Source organism: Athene noctua, chromosome 26, assembly GCF_965140245.1.
Source record: "Athene noctua chromosome 26, bAthNoc1.hap1.1, whole genome shotgun sequence".
Lineage (NCBI taxonomy): Eukaryota > Metazoa > Chordata > Aves > Strigiformes > Strigidae > Athene > Athene noctua.
In genome coordinates this window covers 6,622,226-6,639,263 of record NC_134062.1, presented here as the reverse complement: position 1 = coordinate 6,639,263, position 17,038 = coordinate 6,622,226, and the positions used below count along the sequence as shown (strand labels likewise).

Here is a 17,038-nt window from a genome sequence, read left to right as displayed (position 1 = left end):
AAGCATGGAGAAAAGAAGAATATTCCTATAAGTAATTAGTCCTACACACAAACCAAAAAGCAACATCTCCACCAAGCTACCTACTGCTCAAGAACTGGAGAGAAGCCATTTTTGTCAACTGAAGACATATCACTGGGAAATTAGGGGAAACTAATTAAAAAACAGACCTGCACCTTAAACAGAAAGGGCTGTGAGCTACGGATGTGCACAGAGAGATCTAACACGGAGACTGGTGGAGAGTTCCACAAAACAGGTACTGCAAGCATTAACATCTCGACAGTACTAAAGGCACTGAGTAAAAAAGGCACAGGAACTCAACACTGCTTCAAAATTAATACTGAGCTGTGGGTTTGGGCTTTTTTTTTTAAAAAAAAAACCCAAACAACTATGCACAGTTCTCCCTCATTCAGGTTTTGTTTTTTAAGAAAAAGCTTCTAATTTTGCACTCATAATCAATCGTGGATACCTTTATAAGCAGGGGAAAATGTAATTCAGGTGGCAATCTGTATTCACAAATCAGACTGTGGGCTACAGCACTTGAAAGCAAACTTACTGCCTATTAGTCTGAAGGAGGTGAAGAAAGCCTAGGCAAGGAGGTAAGTACCAAGTGCTTCAGGACAACGCTATGCACATACACCATACCTAACTGGGAGAAAAAGGGAAGAAATTGGTATGTCTAATGCGGCTTTTTCCCCACAAGAACTCCACTTGTGGTGCTGTGAGCTGTCACAGCAGTTTTTCCAGTAGCATAATTATCTCTCTATGAAACTTGCTTCCCTCTTCAGAGTATCACGGGGGGAAGGAGGAGGGTGTTTGTCTTTTCTTTCCAATAATGAACCCCCTGGCTGGCAGCCTCAGCATCTCTTCTCTGCTTCTTAAAATCACGCTGGCTCCAAAGCTACAGATTGAAGCTTAGCTACTCCATCATCCCAGCAACCAAATCTACAACATCTTACATAAAGAACAACTCTTGGCTCTGCCAATGCAACCCCCATACAAGAGCAACAGAGCTCTGACACTTTCACAGATTCCCATGGGGATTTAAGTATCAGATATGGAAGCGATCAGAGGCTCGTTAATCTCATTATATTGCTCCTGCAAAAAGCTATGAGCAACCGTGGCAGTATTAAACAAATTAGTTTGTAGACCAAAAAAAAGTCAACACAGCTTTGGTTAACCTTCTGGGCATGAATTTAATGGCTCTCTGCAACCACAAATACTAGGATTTAAGAACAACCGCCTTCTGAAACTGATATCTTACATTGGCCTTGTTTCCCCCAATCATTAATAGGGAACGGAGATTTTCAGTCTATGAAAATCTAAGTATTTTCATGTGTGCCCATAAGCAGCTCCCTTGGTAGTACAAGAAGCTGGGAAAGTCCCCTTTTAAAGGGAAGCTGTCAACACCGTGGATGAGATGAAACTGTGCGAAATTAAGACATCATTGTAGTTTCCTCCTCTTATTTTTTGCAACCCATGCCTTGTTCCTGGCTAGGAAAAGTACTCCATCTAGCCTGCTCTTCTTCCAGTGTACCACATGAGATCAATTTAACCTCAGAATATTCTTCAAATCTGCTCCTATACACTCTAGGCATTCCCCTAGACTAAAACTACCAAGAGTTAGTTTCGAAGCAGGTTTTGTTTATGCAAAAGCATCTTAAAGGTAGTTTTCACAAGCTGGGACGGCTTCCTGGCACTATTTTCCAAGGAGAATACCTAGGTTTCAGACACATGAACAAATGTGTTAGGCCACATGCCCGAGTTCGGAACTCACTCTTTTTCACATGCAGCAAGGGGTTTGCTGTGTGTTTGATCATACAAAGTCCCAGCCTTACTGCTGCATCACTGACGGAAAACACAGAAATACTGTCACAGTCCTTTGTCCCATCACTTCAAATTGCAAGATTTGCTGAGAAACCACCCCCCAAAAAAATGTAGTAAGTCTTTCAGTACTCTTTTTATTTACCTTTTGACTCTTGATTTCATGATATGTATCGGTATATTCCTCAAAGTTTTTCTCCCAGAACATTTTCATATAAAAAAAAATTTCACAGTCACTGTAGGCATATGCACTCAGCATAGTCACATATTTTATATAAATTTTTTTAAAAAATGAGATGCATTGGTCCAGCATACTTTCACTCATAAACAATTCAGCGCAGCGACACTGAACAACCTGCAAAGAAATACAAAGTATGTTTACAAGTTTATAAAGTAAAGCTATTCCATTAAAGTATCAGTAAGAGAAAACGTACAGAGAACAAGAGAATTAAAAGGCTTGAAAATTCTGTATTTATGCTTCCGGAAAAAAAAAATTGTGTAATATCTTGTGAACATTTCACTTTTAAAGAGGGTAAAACCTTCTGCAACACACAAATGAAGAAATGTGGCCAGAAATTAAGGCACGTTTGCATGGTTAAAACACTCCTTAAGGGCTGAAATCTCATCTGCCACATTCCAATCCTGAACAAGGTTTGGAGCACTAATTTATAAACCCTGAGGGAAAAATGTTGAGAAATCCTTGACTATTCAATAGCGCTGTGAATAGGAAAATTGCTGTATAATACATAACGAAAAGAAGAAAACACACAGTGCTGGAGTTCATTAGTGTGTCACATTTAGTTTACAGCAGTTAGCTGCACCCAGAGCCTCAAATCAAGTGGAGAGTCATAACAACAGAACTGCCCCCTCTAAGAGTGGTTAAATCCCATCAGGACTACACATGGCATTAAATTCATTTGCCAAGAGAGAGCAAACCATTAGCACCGCCTGTGTATCAACTCAATATCCAATAAAACCGTCATCTTATTTCAGAAATAGCAATAGGATGCTTGGGATCACCCAGCTAAAATTGCCCCCAGCTTGAACTGACTGAATTAAAAAACAAAGAGCTGCGTTGAACTCTTGGCATGCTAACGTAACAGGGGTTTGAGCCTTTAACATTATGAGAAGTGTCAGGTTAAAAGTCCTTCCCCAAGTTTGATTAACCAAAGATTTCAGACCTCCAAGGAGCTTCAAAACGAACCTAGAGTAATTGCAAATACGTAACCCAACAAGCAGTAATGCACTGTCATCTTGTGGATGCTTCAGAAGTTTATTCAGCCATGGGACTTACTGAAAGGGAATGCAAAGCTGGGCAACCCTTTATAAATTAAAGTGGAGGCCACGACAGTAATCTAACGCAGCTGATCCAACACACAGACCTTCTCAGAGGTCACGTTGTGCTGCCAGTTGCCACCACCACCTCCTGTAATGGAGCGTGGTCTGTGCCACCACCTCGGACCAGACGCTGGCTGCTATCAGCTTTGAAAGAAAACTGCAACAGATCTTTTGCTAAGTATTGAGCTTTTACTGCTGTTTTACCCAAAGAAGACGAGATTAGATTAGGGATTGCGTAAGAAAGGCAATGGACAGAAAAACGGGTATTACATCACCTCTGAGGTGTCTCCAGAGGTGCTGGGATCACAATTCACACTCTCAGTTTCTGAAGGAATGAACACAGGAGGCAAGAAAAGCCAGAATATAAACGGTGCTTCAAAGCAAGGGCACAAAGTTCAAATTCCTCCCATCATCCCCACTCTAAATCACGCTCTGGTCCCTGCCACGAGGCCAGAACAACGCAGCAGGCACGACTGTGAAGTGCACCTAAGTGCTGAGGTTTATATTTTAATTTGCTTTCTAGATATACACTTAAACATGCTTGTAAACATTTTTTCCCCTCCAGAAACAGTACAGAGAAAGCTCTTTCAACAAAAACAAATAAGAACACCACAGTTAAGTAATAACAGTATGTTGCCATTCTAAGAAACCAAATGAAACTGAGGAGCTGCCTGCTCTAATTCTCAGCCCCTGCCACTGCATCCTGTTACTATTTCCAGTATACATTCATTCCAAGGAATACACAAAAGGTGTATATCTGCCTTTTCTTCTTTTTACATGAATACACGTTGAATCCACCCTGTTCTGACTCAACAGCTAAATAGCTGAGTGCTTTGGTCTTTATCCTCTTGATTGGAGAGCTCAGACCCCGTCCCAGTTGTTCTGCTTCCTGTCCATCACATCCACCATTTCAAAGTCACCTTATTTCTCCCTTCCACCACCTATTCTGTGTTTTTTTTTCCTTTTCTCCAGGCTGATGACTGAATGGAAGCTGGGAAGAACACTCCTTTTTAAGATATAGGACCACTGGTGAAAAACAGAGGATTTACTTTCCCTCAGTGACCACTGTCACAAGCAAAATATCAAAACATGACATTCTGGTCCCTGATACCAGGGCCTAAAGTTTTCAGAAAATATCAGTGAGAAGAAATATTGTTCAAAGCAAAGAAAGATTAAATCAAAAAACCTTGTTTTCGTGTGTGTGTGTGTATTCTTGATATAAAGGCAGGGATTTTTTCCACAGAAGGCATCCTGGGGGGCTGGAAAGAGCCCACTCCTGGGCGCTGGAGCATGGGAGAGCTGTGTAAGAGGAGGCGGAGGGTCCAGCGAGGTCAGGAGCGAAGGCAGTTCAGCAGTCCCTGGGCAGCTATAGCAGACATGCCAAGTCACCCAGAACCGGTTATGCATAACATAAATCACCAAAGACGGGCCTGGAAGAAGATGCTATCTATCCAAGGTAACAGCGCTCTGCTGCTCGTGCCGTGCTCCAGCTGGCCCTGGGAACAACTGCTCTTCCACAAGCTCAGAGAATTGCTGATTTCTGTCCCTCTGCCCCTCCAGCCAAAAAGCTACTGCTACAGGTAGGGCAAGGATTTGACAACCCTTAGATGTACCACACAGAACAGGATTTTTTTTTTTCTCCTGAAGAAAATATGTATCAGCACAGTTCATTCTGTCTAGATTTACTTTTACATCAATAATCAGAAAACCCCACACACTGTAAGGATCAGTCAAGAGCACTGGACTAAAAGTTTGAAGTTAAAAATACTTCTATAATCCCATTAAATGCAAGTCTTGCTTCTAAGAAACAAGATTTTTATCCCTATGCTGAAAAGGAAGACACTAAGGGAACATGCTAAGAGGTCCCTCCTTCAGAGAGTCAATAATAAACTAATACAAAGTTCTGCCATGCCTTGGACTATCTGCACAAGTGGTGGAAAAAAAAAGGGACTGTCACTGCCAGAACTAAAACATATTTAATCTGCAGACTTCCCTGAAATGCAAGAGCCATTTGGAAGACAACTGCATAGGTTGTATCAAATCCTTGCTAAACTTCATCTGTCTTTAGCCACAGACCTGGCATTCCACACACCGGCATTGCCAGCTACTCACAAATGTCAGAGTTTTCATTTGGAGCGAGCTCCACACATTCCCATGGGAATTCACACCAAACAAAAACCCTACCCTGTTCCAGTTTACAAAATCCTCTACAGCATGTGTGCGTCTGTATACATGGGTGACAATATATTGCATATTCTGTGCTTTTTCCATCACAAAACAAGTTGTGGAGCGTAAAGGCTTCAGCATTAGCACACTATACACAATTAATTTTTAAATATGGTTTTGTTTCCCAGTAAGGGGAACCAAAATTACCCAATGAGCTTTCTCACGGTACCTGAGTCCCTAGGTAGTACGAACAATGAGAAGATATTCAGCTACAGCTTTCCTTAGGATAAATACTTCAAGAAAGAAAGAAAACATGGACAAATTCAAAGAAATTTTGCAGTGCTGGTAGGAGCTACTCTCCTTCGGTCCCTGGCTGTGTAAACTGAAGTGGGTGGAGCTCGCATAAATTATCGACACTGTTGATAATGTATTATACAGTGCCATAAGAACCCCTGTCTCCAGCTTCCGGCAGCTATGCTCATAAATAACTTTAGTTTGGTAGAAACAGCCTTGATCTGTAAACCAGGTAGGTGGTAACAGCATGCCCAAGACAGCAAGTTTTAAATTATACTGGTTCCCCAACTCCCTCCTTTTTTCCACCAGTAAATATTTATGCACTCTCAGCCCTGAAGTCGAAAAATCTCAATTGAACTGCAACAGCACTCGGCTTATTTCCTATCAGGCACAGTACAAATCCAAGCCTAGGGTGAAGGAGACGATTTGCCATGAAGATAATCAGCACTGTCTCATTCCACAAGAATTTTAACTACACGATAACCTGGCCCTCCAGAACTATTGCTCCTAAACCCATACCGTATCAACAGCACTTAGTTATCCATTAGAAAGGCAAAAAAAAAAATACTCGCAGCACAGAACCCTTGTGACTTGCTGTTTTCACACAGCCAGAGTAGGGGCTCTACTCTGCTACAGACAGGATATATTGTATTTTTGATTTTAAAATGCAAGTTTCAGTCGTGCTAATAACCACATTGTACACACTTTAGAGGAAAATGCCTCAAGGACCACTGTTACATGAAAAACAGGATGCAAAATTATACTTTGCCTGCTTTCTCCATGCTAGCGTAACCTCCACAGTGTAATCTGATTGAGGGAGGTAATTAACCTTTCTCCATTCAAACACTCAACCACTTAAAAGATACACAGTCATACATATGCTTCGAAATACACTAAAAATTAAAATGAAATTGCCTTTACGACGTGAAAATGACACGCTTGCCTTTTAAAATCATGCTCTACATTTTGATTAGACATTGCTGGCTACGACCAATTGTGAAACAATTACATCCCTCGGAGATCCGGTACCGCTTTAATACTCCGTTTATGAGAAAAGAGGGTGGGAAAAAAAAATATATATAAATAAATAAAAAGGAGGAAGAAAGCATTTATCTGTGGGCGATTTCTTGGTGGCACTGACCTCTCGGATCCGTGCGGAGCGCTCCCCGTTCCCGCCGCGCAGAGCCGGCTGCGGGCGGCAGCCCCGCCGCTCCCTCCCTCCATGTTGCGCACACACTCACACTCGCACTCACACTCACACTCACCCTCGCTCTGCAGGAGCAGCTGGCTGGAGGCTGCCGGGGGGGAGGAGAAAGGGCTGAGGTTCTGTGTGTCTTCCCCCCCCCCCCCCCGGCTCCTGTTTAATGACACGGTCCGGGAACACGAGCAGCTTTTCTGTCACAGGCTGGCTCCGGTGTGGGCTCCGCCGCGATCCCCTCAAACACCGGATTTTAACACACACCCTCCCCCCGAAAAGGTGTGTATAACCGAAAAGCACAAACCAGCTGGCAATTGTGGGTTCCCATCCTGCCCTCCCTCAGCAGCACTGATTCATGTTTTCCTGAGGCTGTTAGAGGCATTTCAGCTGTAACCCTTTGCGAGCTGGAGGGAGGGAGAGGGATTTCTTTGTCCTGTGCCCTCGCATCCATGCGGGCATCTTCTTACCTGCTCTGGATGGCTTTACCCCTAAATAAAACTCGAGCAACTCCAATACAAGTGACCAGTAAGAGTCATAAGGGCAGGAGCCTATTCCCCCTTCTGCCAACTGTGTAACCTTGGATGTATCGCAGTAATGCATTTGCTTCCTCCTTTTGGAAAACTGGATAATATTTTCTGGATTCCCAGAGGAGCCTTGCAAGGTTTTAACTTATTTCTGTGTTTATGCAGCCAGTAGCTGTGCAAAACTGGTATTACATTTCCTAGTTTACACACTAAACCATAAATAGGAAATAAGTATTACCCAACTTTCAAATCCCATTAAAAGCCTGAAATCTTTCACCAGACCACCACTGCAGCAGGCTAGATGATTAGATATCCATAAGAAGCAGTGAGGTCTAGCAAATAAAGATGAAAGCTTGGATGATGGATGACTGGCTTTCAGTCCTGGCTTTGCCATTAGCTTGCTGCGTGACCTTGATCAAGTCGTTTTAATCTTTCTGTACCGGTACAAAATGTAGAGCTATTCTCACCTCTATAAAATGGCCCAAGATTTTTGCATTATTGTTACTGCTACCGTTTGAGCTGGAGCTTCAGCAAACATGCAAGCTGTACTTTGTAACTAATAATACTAGATACTGTCTGGACACAACCCATGGAAACTCAAAATACAACCTAAAGCAACCTGATTTTGCACATAGTCCCTTTCAAGTCAGGAGGACTGCTGAGGATTTTCTTGATTATCAGCTGCAAGTGAAGATTTCAAGTGTGTGAAATACCATATGCTCTTTGGACTCAATGAGATATCAAGTTTAGAAAGACAAAAAAAAAAAAATTTATAAAAACTCTTTTTGTTTAAAATGCAACAGAAGAGGCTACAAGATCCCATGTTTTGACAGAACAGTCAGGACAACTCTGTTCTTTTTCTTAGTTTTAAATGGTTGGATCAACGTTGTTTGCTAAATGCTACATAACCGGGTGACAATAACCTTGTTAATCAGGCCTAACGCATGAGGACACAGTCATGCCAACCATTAGCTCAGCAGTTACAGGAGCAGGGGAAGGTGCAAGCCTGGCAAAGCCGGAGCAAAGTCAAACAGGTTATACCCGTTCTGTGCCTAGAAAGCCTAACGATTGTTTCTAAATCCCTTTCTCCCCACGCTAATTTTTCTTTGTTTCACCAAAACAGACATGCAGGAATGGGACAAGCTAAAGATAGAAGAACTGAATAGGAAACAACATGCCCGTTTAGAAAAAAAACTATTCTGAGGTTGCATCAGTAGCTGCTGGGCTTCAGGAACTATTACAACCCTTTTCCTTCCCGCTCCACCACCCCCACCTGCAGTTCCCTGTGGCACAGCCTAAAACATACTGGATGGATTAATTTCAGGGACTAACTATGTCCCTCAACTTGTGGTTTTGACCTGAGTTGAGTGCGTAAGTTAATTCGACTAGAGTCAGACTTCCCGACAGGAGAAAACAGAAGCACACTGCAACAGCAAAGGTGTTTGCACGAGGCGATGGAGACAGAAATCTGTGGTGGTCCAGGATCCCAAAGCACCAACATTAAGGAGAGCACAAGGTGAGAAAATGTGTGGAAATTCACCACCCAGCTGTACTACAATAAATACTGTGCTGCACCCCAAGGTAACCACAGAAAGAGGATAACTACTACTTAAAAGAGCAAAATGAAAACTCAGCTCTGTGGCTGCTAGTAGAAGTGATCAGTGTTCAAGCCAAGCTGAACAAAACAGTAACAAACAAAGGAAAAACAAAGCTGTCATTTTATAAAGTGATAAAGCATAAAAACCTCAACAGATACTGTCCACGCTGCATCTGTTGTAGCTTAAGGTCTACTATCATACTTAACAGCAGAGTGGAAGTAGCTGTGGGGAAAATTTAAGCAAACGTATTTATGGTTCAGCTCCAAGAGAGGCTCTTGCCAACTAACTGGAACCAATTACTATTACAGAGAAGATGGATTTACTAGTGCAGAGGAGTTTCACATATCCCCTACCAACAGCATCCAGGCATCTGGGGCACAGGAGAAGCTGAGACCCTGCTGCTGCTTCCCATGCTTCTATGACATTACCACTGCCAGCCCTGCTACGAGATCCATCTCCAGCTCCTCCTTCCAGCTCCTTTGTCTTCATCCAGTACTACCTGTTGTCTTGCACTTGGGCTGTAAATCCACCAAGGCCAGAGACTCTTCTCTGCCTTTTATTTGTATGTTTTTCAGCACGGTACAGCTTTTTGTTCAAGACCAGGGCTCTGGATTCTGTAGTTAAACAATAATAAGTATTTTGTTTCACAGCTGACAAGAACTCACCCATTATTAAGAAATACTGCTGTGCACACACGAGTGTCACATTTTAAAAAGGTCATTAAGCCATCTCTTAGAAGACCGGGCTCAAAACTATGGTACAGTCTTATGCAAACTAACCCAGCTTTACTGTACACGAGCTTGATTATTTCTGCTGGAGACAAGTTTTGACAGTAATGGATCATTTTTCTAACACAGACAAGATCTGGTCTCCAGTCAGCCACAATTTATTCTTATTTAGGGCTTAAATTATCATAATAATAGCAAAACAAATTAAAATTTTGACCCAAATTGTGGTATAGGCTTTTTTTTTTTTTTTTAAATTAAGAGAACAGAGCAGAATTGTATCACTAACTGCAAACTCCAATTTGCTGCTAAATTAGCAATAAGCTTGGAAACATTTTCTCTCTTAATCCTTAGGGTAACGGAGGGTAGTGCAGAATCAAATTTAAGAACAAATCTCCAATCTCGAAAGCTTCTTTATGACACAGTTGCAGTCATGACCAACTTACTAACTTCCAGGTTGATATAGCTCATGAGAATGATAATTAGATTTACATAATGATTCAGCTTTCTACTACCTAAATAAAACTTCGCGAAACTGCAACAAGAACTCCTGTTTCAGACAATTCTCTCCTAACAGAAACTTCTGTCAACCACTTAAAGATTATCCAACTTGAATACCATTTGTCACCTCTGTCACTACATTCATTCCTCCCTCCTTCGATAGTTTCTCTGAGTTTAAGCACCGTTCCATTTAAAAAAAGATAAAAATGGCAAGCAAGTGTGGATTTTAAATTTAACTTCTTTGATTGCTTGAGGTTATCTAGGCAGAGAAAGAATAAGGATGCTGCAAGAAAGCCTTCCTCCCTTGCTCTTAATATAATTTCTCATTACATTAAAAATGGATTGTAATTAATAATGTATGCATGACACTAATGTAGGGCTGCTTTTGTGTCCAAAACAAATGAATTTAATGGGAAAATATTTCAATGTTGAGATATACATATTTTTGAATAAATGACTTGAAGCAACACCATTCTCATACTGTATATTGCAACCACAATTTTAGCTAAGGCATTGCTCAATACATGCTGAAGCAAGTCCAGGAAACATGAAGAACAACTGGACAGCAGGAACCAAGAAACTAAAATATTTAAAAGCAAATCTTGCTGCTAGCCCAAGATAAGAACTATTTTACTGCTAATTGATGACATAGGTCACAAACTGCTCTCTACTGAAGCGTATGACAGGACGTTTGCCTTCTCATTCATGGCCTGCTCAATCTCACATTATATGAAAAATGGGGGGTTTCATACCGGAAGGACTCGGTGAATCATAACACAAGAAAGAGAACTAGGCTGCAATTTCTGGCTGACAAAACATACGTAAAAGCCTTTCAACCCCTCACCACATCAGACACTCCTTTTTTATGGTTAAATTTAAATGAATTTCTGAAGGGCTGGCTCCCCATGAAGACAACCTAAGCGCTGAGCAGGCTGCAGCAGACACCTTCCAATCCCTGTCCAACAGGGAGTTTGCATTCCTGCACATTCTCCTGTACAAGAACTATGCTCAAGGCTCTACCCACAACACAAGGTTATTGCCACTACTGAACACCTCCACAATTAATCATCTTCAAAGGCCATTTACACAGCTATATATTATTACATCTCCATGCCAGTTAATGCCACGCTGAATTCACTGGTGTTGACCTTGTTCATTTGACGACCAACTAATCTACTACAGATATATTACCAATTTCTCTATAAAGAAACTGCAGAATGTACGCGTATGTGGTAGCAGGGGAAGGAGAAGAGGAGAAACAATTTAGGCTCTCAATGAAAAACCCAGCCCTGCAGATCAGGACTGCAAGAGGGTGATTGATATGTAGAGAACAACCTCCTCTCTCTCACCCTGGGTACCTAACACGAAACATCCTCAACTCCCAACCAAGTTTGTTTTGTTTTTTAAAAAAGGTGTCAAATACAATTTTTGTTACTGTTAAAGGAACATTCACCAGCACGGCTCTTGCTAGAGGTGCCAAGCAAGCATGCAGAGTAGTGTCCTACCTTCCCCTCTTAAACCCGAGACCCGTTTAAGCCATCAGTCAGAGCGCAGGTGCTGTACCTCTGCAAAGACAAGCAGCATCCGCACAACATGTTTTATGACCCTTCTGCACAACACTAATGCAATAAAGACTGACACATCCACAGCCAAACTACACTGAAACTTTAAAATCCTTTCTTACCTGAATTTTGCACTAAGTGTGAAACTAGGATGTTTATACTTCAGCTTGGCAAGAAACACCACGTGAAGAGGAAGCTAAGGAGCAGCTACCTCGCTCCAAATCCTGCATGGGACACGTGGCATGTGTTTTTAAGTAGTGAAGATTATGGTTCATTAGTGGAATCCCTGCCATGAGTAGAACAATCAGGTACTCCCTGCAACTTACTCTTAGTGAAACCTTCTTCCAAAGTAAAGAGGAACCGGCCTTGTGAAGCAGACGCTAACCAGGTGACTAATTTCAGTATTCCCACAGTGCTTTTCTGCCTCCCTCAAACAGTCTGAGCAAGCTGCCGCTCAGTACAAGTTTATGCTTGTACAGATGCTTTGCAACGCTGTGTCCAAGGTGTGTCTGTGCAATCCACCTGCTCAGATCCAGCAGCCTCAATGCCTCAGCCACCTGCCCTCTGGGGAATGAGGAACACGGCTGGGGAGGGGGGAGCATGTACTTTGAAATGTATTCCCCTCAAACGTGTCTTGGACATGGAAAAGGAGAACTCCGAGTTACAAAAGAAGCAGCAAGCTTTGTTAAATATTTACATCCTCAGACATCAGCAACGTAGAAATAGATCATCAGCCTCACAGCTGCTCAGGTGTAGTTCACGCCTTGGACTTGGTTCCGCTTCAATTTTGGATCAGGACTTGAAAACCTGTTTCTCCTGAGCCTAGAGAAAATGCAAGATAAACTACTAGGACAAGAAAAAAAGTCACGAGGGATCGGGAGCAGAGACAGGAGAAACAAAAACAAGCCTAGTAATTACCACACACAAGTCCTGGGTTTCTCTGGAGTTGGAGAAAAGAGAAGCGGGTTCAGTGGCAGGGAGAAGCAGAGGCGGGCTCAGGGACTGGACTACTGTAAAGAGCTTTGCCACCTTTAAAACTTGTGGGGAAGAAAGCAACACTATCTTTTCATTAAAGTTTGATGACACAACTGGACTGCCTACAGTGCAGGAGAGCCAGTTTGAGACGTTCTGTGGTGGAAGGTGGCCAAGCCTGGAATCTAAGTTTGAATAATAGGGGAACAGATCAAATGGGAATCGGCACAGGCACATTTCACTGCAGCCAGGTCAAAGTCCTCACAGATAACAGCTTCTTGGCCCCCAAAGGGCAGCACCTAAGGGAGCAACTTTTTCTCCAGTGCAAGAGGTCAGCAGTAACAAGGAAACAAAGAACATCCTGGAAGTGATTTGAGCATCTGCGTATATATATAACCAGAAGAGATTGCACAGTAGTTGAAAAATTTAAAATGCTTCTCCCATCTGTCCATCCCTCTCATTTCTGAGCATCATTCCACATTTCCTCAAGTCCCTTTTCAACCAGCTGCTCTTCACACACAAGTTGATCCTCTCTTTTGTCGTATGAGCTGAAAAGCACACGTCAGCTGTTAGCACTGTTGGTAGTCCAGGCCATCAGCCCAGTTCACCTAAAAGCTGTACAGAGATATCTAACAGGATCACACAGTCTCCTCTGCAGCAGAACTGATCTAACTCCATGCTTGCACACCAGCAAGCTTCCCATCTCGGAGAGGTGGGAATTCCACTAAGGACCTATCATGTAGCTGTCATGCACCCAGTATCTAAATACATAATCGTACAAAGGACTCTGGTTTTCTTTTATTCCCCAGGCATAAAGCTAGCAATATGCTGCTCTGTTCTTGTATTAGCCAGCCATGATTTGACTCACAGGAATACACTGTAATAATTCTGGTAATAATTCTGCTGCTATCTCACCTGAGTACCCTCTTGGATGAAAGCTTTCAATTAAAATATCCCCCAAGACAGTTGCAAGGAGAGAAAGAGAGGAGAATTTTTGTCTTCTTTGCCTGTTCTTATCAGAGTCATAATTCTCCTTTCACTCTGACTGACCCTCTCTACAATTTTGCTTGTTCAGATGTTAGAGTTTGCAGATACTGTGGTTTAGGTATCCTCATCTGTAAGTTCTACTCTTTCTAATCATGTGGGGGCAGTTACACCTTTGTTTTCCACACTTAACATTCAAGTACTTTATCCGAGCATCTCACTAGTAGAAGATAGTGCTGATTTCCTCATTGTGAAAAGCAGAGAACCAGAAGAGACAGAAGATGAACGATTATTCAAAAATTACCAAAAATGTCTTATGTAATCTCTCAGAGCTTGAATTAAGTGTCATGCCAGGTTCTTCACATTTACCCAGAAAACAACACATGCTACTTCTTTAGAGATTAGCAGTTAAGGGCTGATAATGAAGTCAGGCCACCACATCTCAGGTGGTGAGCTTTAGTGCAGCCTGCATGAAGCTTCACTGACTGAAGCTGGATCCTGCATGGGCACTATTGCAGCATGAAGGTGCCTGTAACGATTCTTCATAACCTCTCTCTTGCTCTCATTGTAAAAAGACATTTTCAGAATCATTCTTCCTCCACTGCAGTTAGAAGTCTGTCTTCAGCCACATCAAATAAGCCAAACCATAGAGCTCACCAAACTTTCACTTTACCATGCTATTCATCTCTTGTCACTGCTTTACCAGTTTTTTCCCTCAACTGCATTCGATTTCAAGTTCTCACCCTTTCACACTTCCTGCTCTCCACCTTATTAGCCCCTGCCTTCTCACTCACATCTTTCGCTTTCCTGCTGTTATTTCAGTCCTTCCACAAGCCCTGATCCATATTCTCCCTTCCATTATTTCATTCCTTCATTATTATAAAACCTTCTCTTTCTCCTTTCCCAAATGTTGCTTCGTAAGAAACTACTTTACCCTGATACAACAACAAAAAAAATCCTTCTTTTCATGTGAGTCTTGTAATTGTTAATCTTATGGAGAGGGGTTGTAGAAAGTTGAGGAGTGCTGTTTGGTTTTTGTTTTTAGCAACATCCTTCTACTGTCCCTACATCAACATTTTATGCCAACAGCTTTTATGGACAAATGAAATGCTAACAAAATCCAGCCCAAGTTAAATCCAGTATCCAGCTTTTTTCCTTGATGCCAGAACCTCACTGAGAATATCTGAAAAGGTACAGGACCTGCTCTCCCACCAGGCTTGCTGCTCACAAGGGACTCGATCCACCCCCAGTAACCATTTATCACTAACAATCTTGCAAACTCACTTTTGCACCTGTGCAGCAGCCAGCGTTAACAAGACACAGCAGATACCATGTGTCAGCTCACATAACAAGGGAGGAGTTTAGTCACGTAATTTATCCAGACATGGGACACATTATTATGCTGTAGATAGATTTTTATTTTTTTTTCCTCTGAAAAAATGGCTGTGCTAAGCATTCCTTCTCCAGGCACGACAGGCCACAGTCTCTCCCCTGCTCTGCAGCAAGTCTAGAAGCTTAAGAGGTGAAAGAGATCATTACATCAACCGGGACTGCCGAAAAGCAGACAAAGCACGGTGCTGTCACAGGGTGAGAAACAAGCCTGGCTGCAGGAGGAACAGGAGGAAGGAGTTGGCCGAACGTCTCACAAATGCCAGACAGCTCTGCACCACAGGGCAGGAGCGAGCGCTGGGAGAGGAAACACATCAGTTTTGTTGGTATTAAACCTGTGTTTAAAGCTCACAGGTTAACCAGCATCAAGCAGGTCTATCTCAAATTGGGCACTCACCTTTATACCAGGCTGCTTCCAGCTTAAATATACCAGGGCTTTTGGCAGGTCAAAATATAAAAGCAACAAAGGAGCTGTGCTAGAAGCTCAAGAATGACTTGGAGCAGCTCGAGAGCCCGCTGGTACCCAGGGTGTCACCATCAGAGCCTTGCAAAGGGCTGGAGTTGCAAAGAAAAGTCAAACCACCAAGAGAAGTGGGGAAAACACAGCAGTATGGATAGGAATGTTCACTATCTTGTGGAAGAGGCTGTGCTCTGCGCCCAGCACTGGCAGGACTCAATTTCTTACAAACGTAACTAGCAGGAACACTCCAAATAAATTAGGTGTGGTAGCAGCCGTGATAGCAAGGGCTGAGGCCAGGCTTCAGCCTGTGTGTTGCAGAAGGTGCCTACTCAACAGGAAGGACACAAATAAACAAACAACTTGAAAGCAACAGAATATGCATAATATTTCAAAATAAGGCTGAAAGTTCTCATTGCACAGAGAGCGCGTCTTATCTTTGCCTGCAGGGAGATTATTTGATCAGTCCCAGTTCTATATCTGCAACTTCTACATTCCCACATTATAAACACACGAATATTCTGTTTCGTGAGGCTTGAAGTAATATTCATGGCAGCTGTCGTCCGATATCTTTCACTACCTACTGTCATTCTACACCTAGAAAGACATCACAGAGAACCCAGTGAGAGAAACATTTTGCTGTTACTGCGGTTTGTTTTTTTTTTAAACATTGCAGAAATGGATAATGCATGGAAATGTACCTTACACAGGTTACACAATACAAATGTTGCAAAGCAAGAAATATTACTCCTACTTCTTCTACCCCCAAGGAAAGCCACTGTAGCTCTAGGCTTCAGGTGATCTTCTGATGTTTGAAGAGAAGAATTAATTCTGGCTAACATTGATAGAAGAATACACAAAAAAATACAGTATACATTTTTATTATAATCTTTTCCTGACCAAAAAAAAAAAAAAAAAAATCACTGATTTTGTTAAAAACTGAACATAAATGTTTTCTGTTTAAAAAATACATTCTGTATTTTCTTATAAGTGCAGCTTCTGGGATTTATCTTATTTCAAAACACCACTGAAAGCTTTTTAACCCAGCACACAGTTAAATGAGAATAAAATGGCTGTTTTGAACATGAAGAAGAGATTACACTTTTTTTCTTTTCCTCAAATGGAAAGAAAGGAAGATGAAAGACAAATCTAATTTTCTCTCATTACTATCCATTGATGCACAGAATTTTCTTAATTGCTTTCCTTATGGGTATAATCTAAATGTTTTAAACTATAATAAACCTATGAAGCACCACAAGAAAATAAAAGAAGATTGAGAAAGAGCTTGGGGACTCTTTTAGCAAATTTTTCATTAGTTTTGCGTGGAGAACAACATCCAAGAAGCTTGAATGCATGTTACAGCAAAACCCCATAAAAGCACTATGGTCAGGGGAAAAGGACACACAGAAAAGGATATTATGGCCTGGCTTTCCAGGCCTAGCATCCAGAACACCTAACGCACTAGGGTATTGGTTTGGTGGGGAAGGGAATATAAATTGTTAAACATAT

At 42.0% G+C, this 17,038-nt stretch overlaps 1 protein-coding gene across 3 annotated transcripts in view; it reads right to left on the bottom strand.

The window, feature by feature from the left end:
* The window catches only part of ARHGAP32 (Rho GTPase activating protein 32), a 260,901-nt gene that overhangs the window by 186,272 nt on the left and 57,591 nt on the right, over positions 1–17,038 (bottom strand). The window contains exon 1 of one of the 3 annotated variants that reach the window (XM_074927288.1): positions 6,761–6,824. The exons of the other annotated variants lie outside the window; for them this stretch is intronic. The gene's annotated coding sequence lies outside the window, so the exon portion shown is untranslated. Of the gene's footprint in view, positions 1–6,760; positions 6,825–17,038 lie in introns of those variants that run through there. 3 annotated transcript variants of the gene reach the window in all.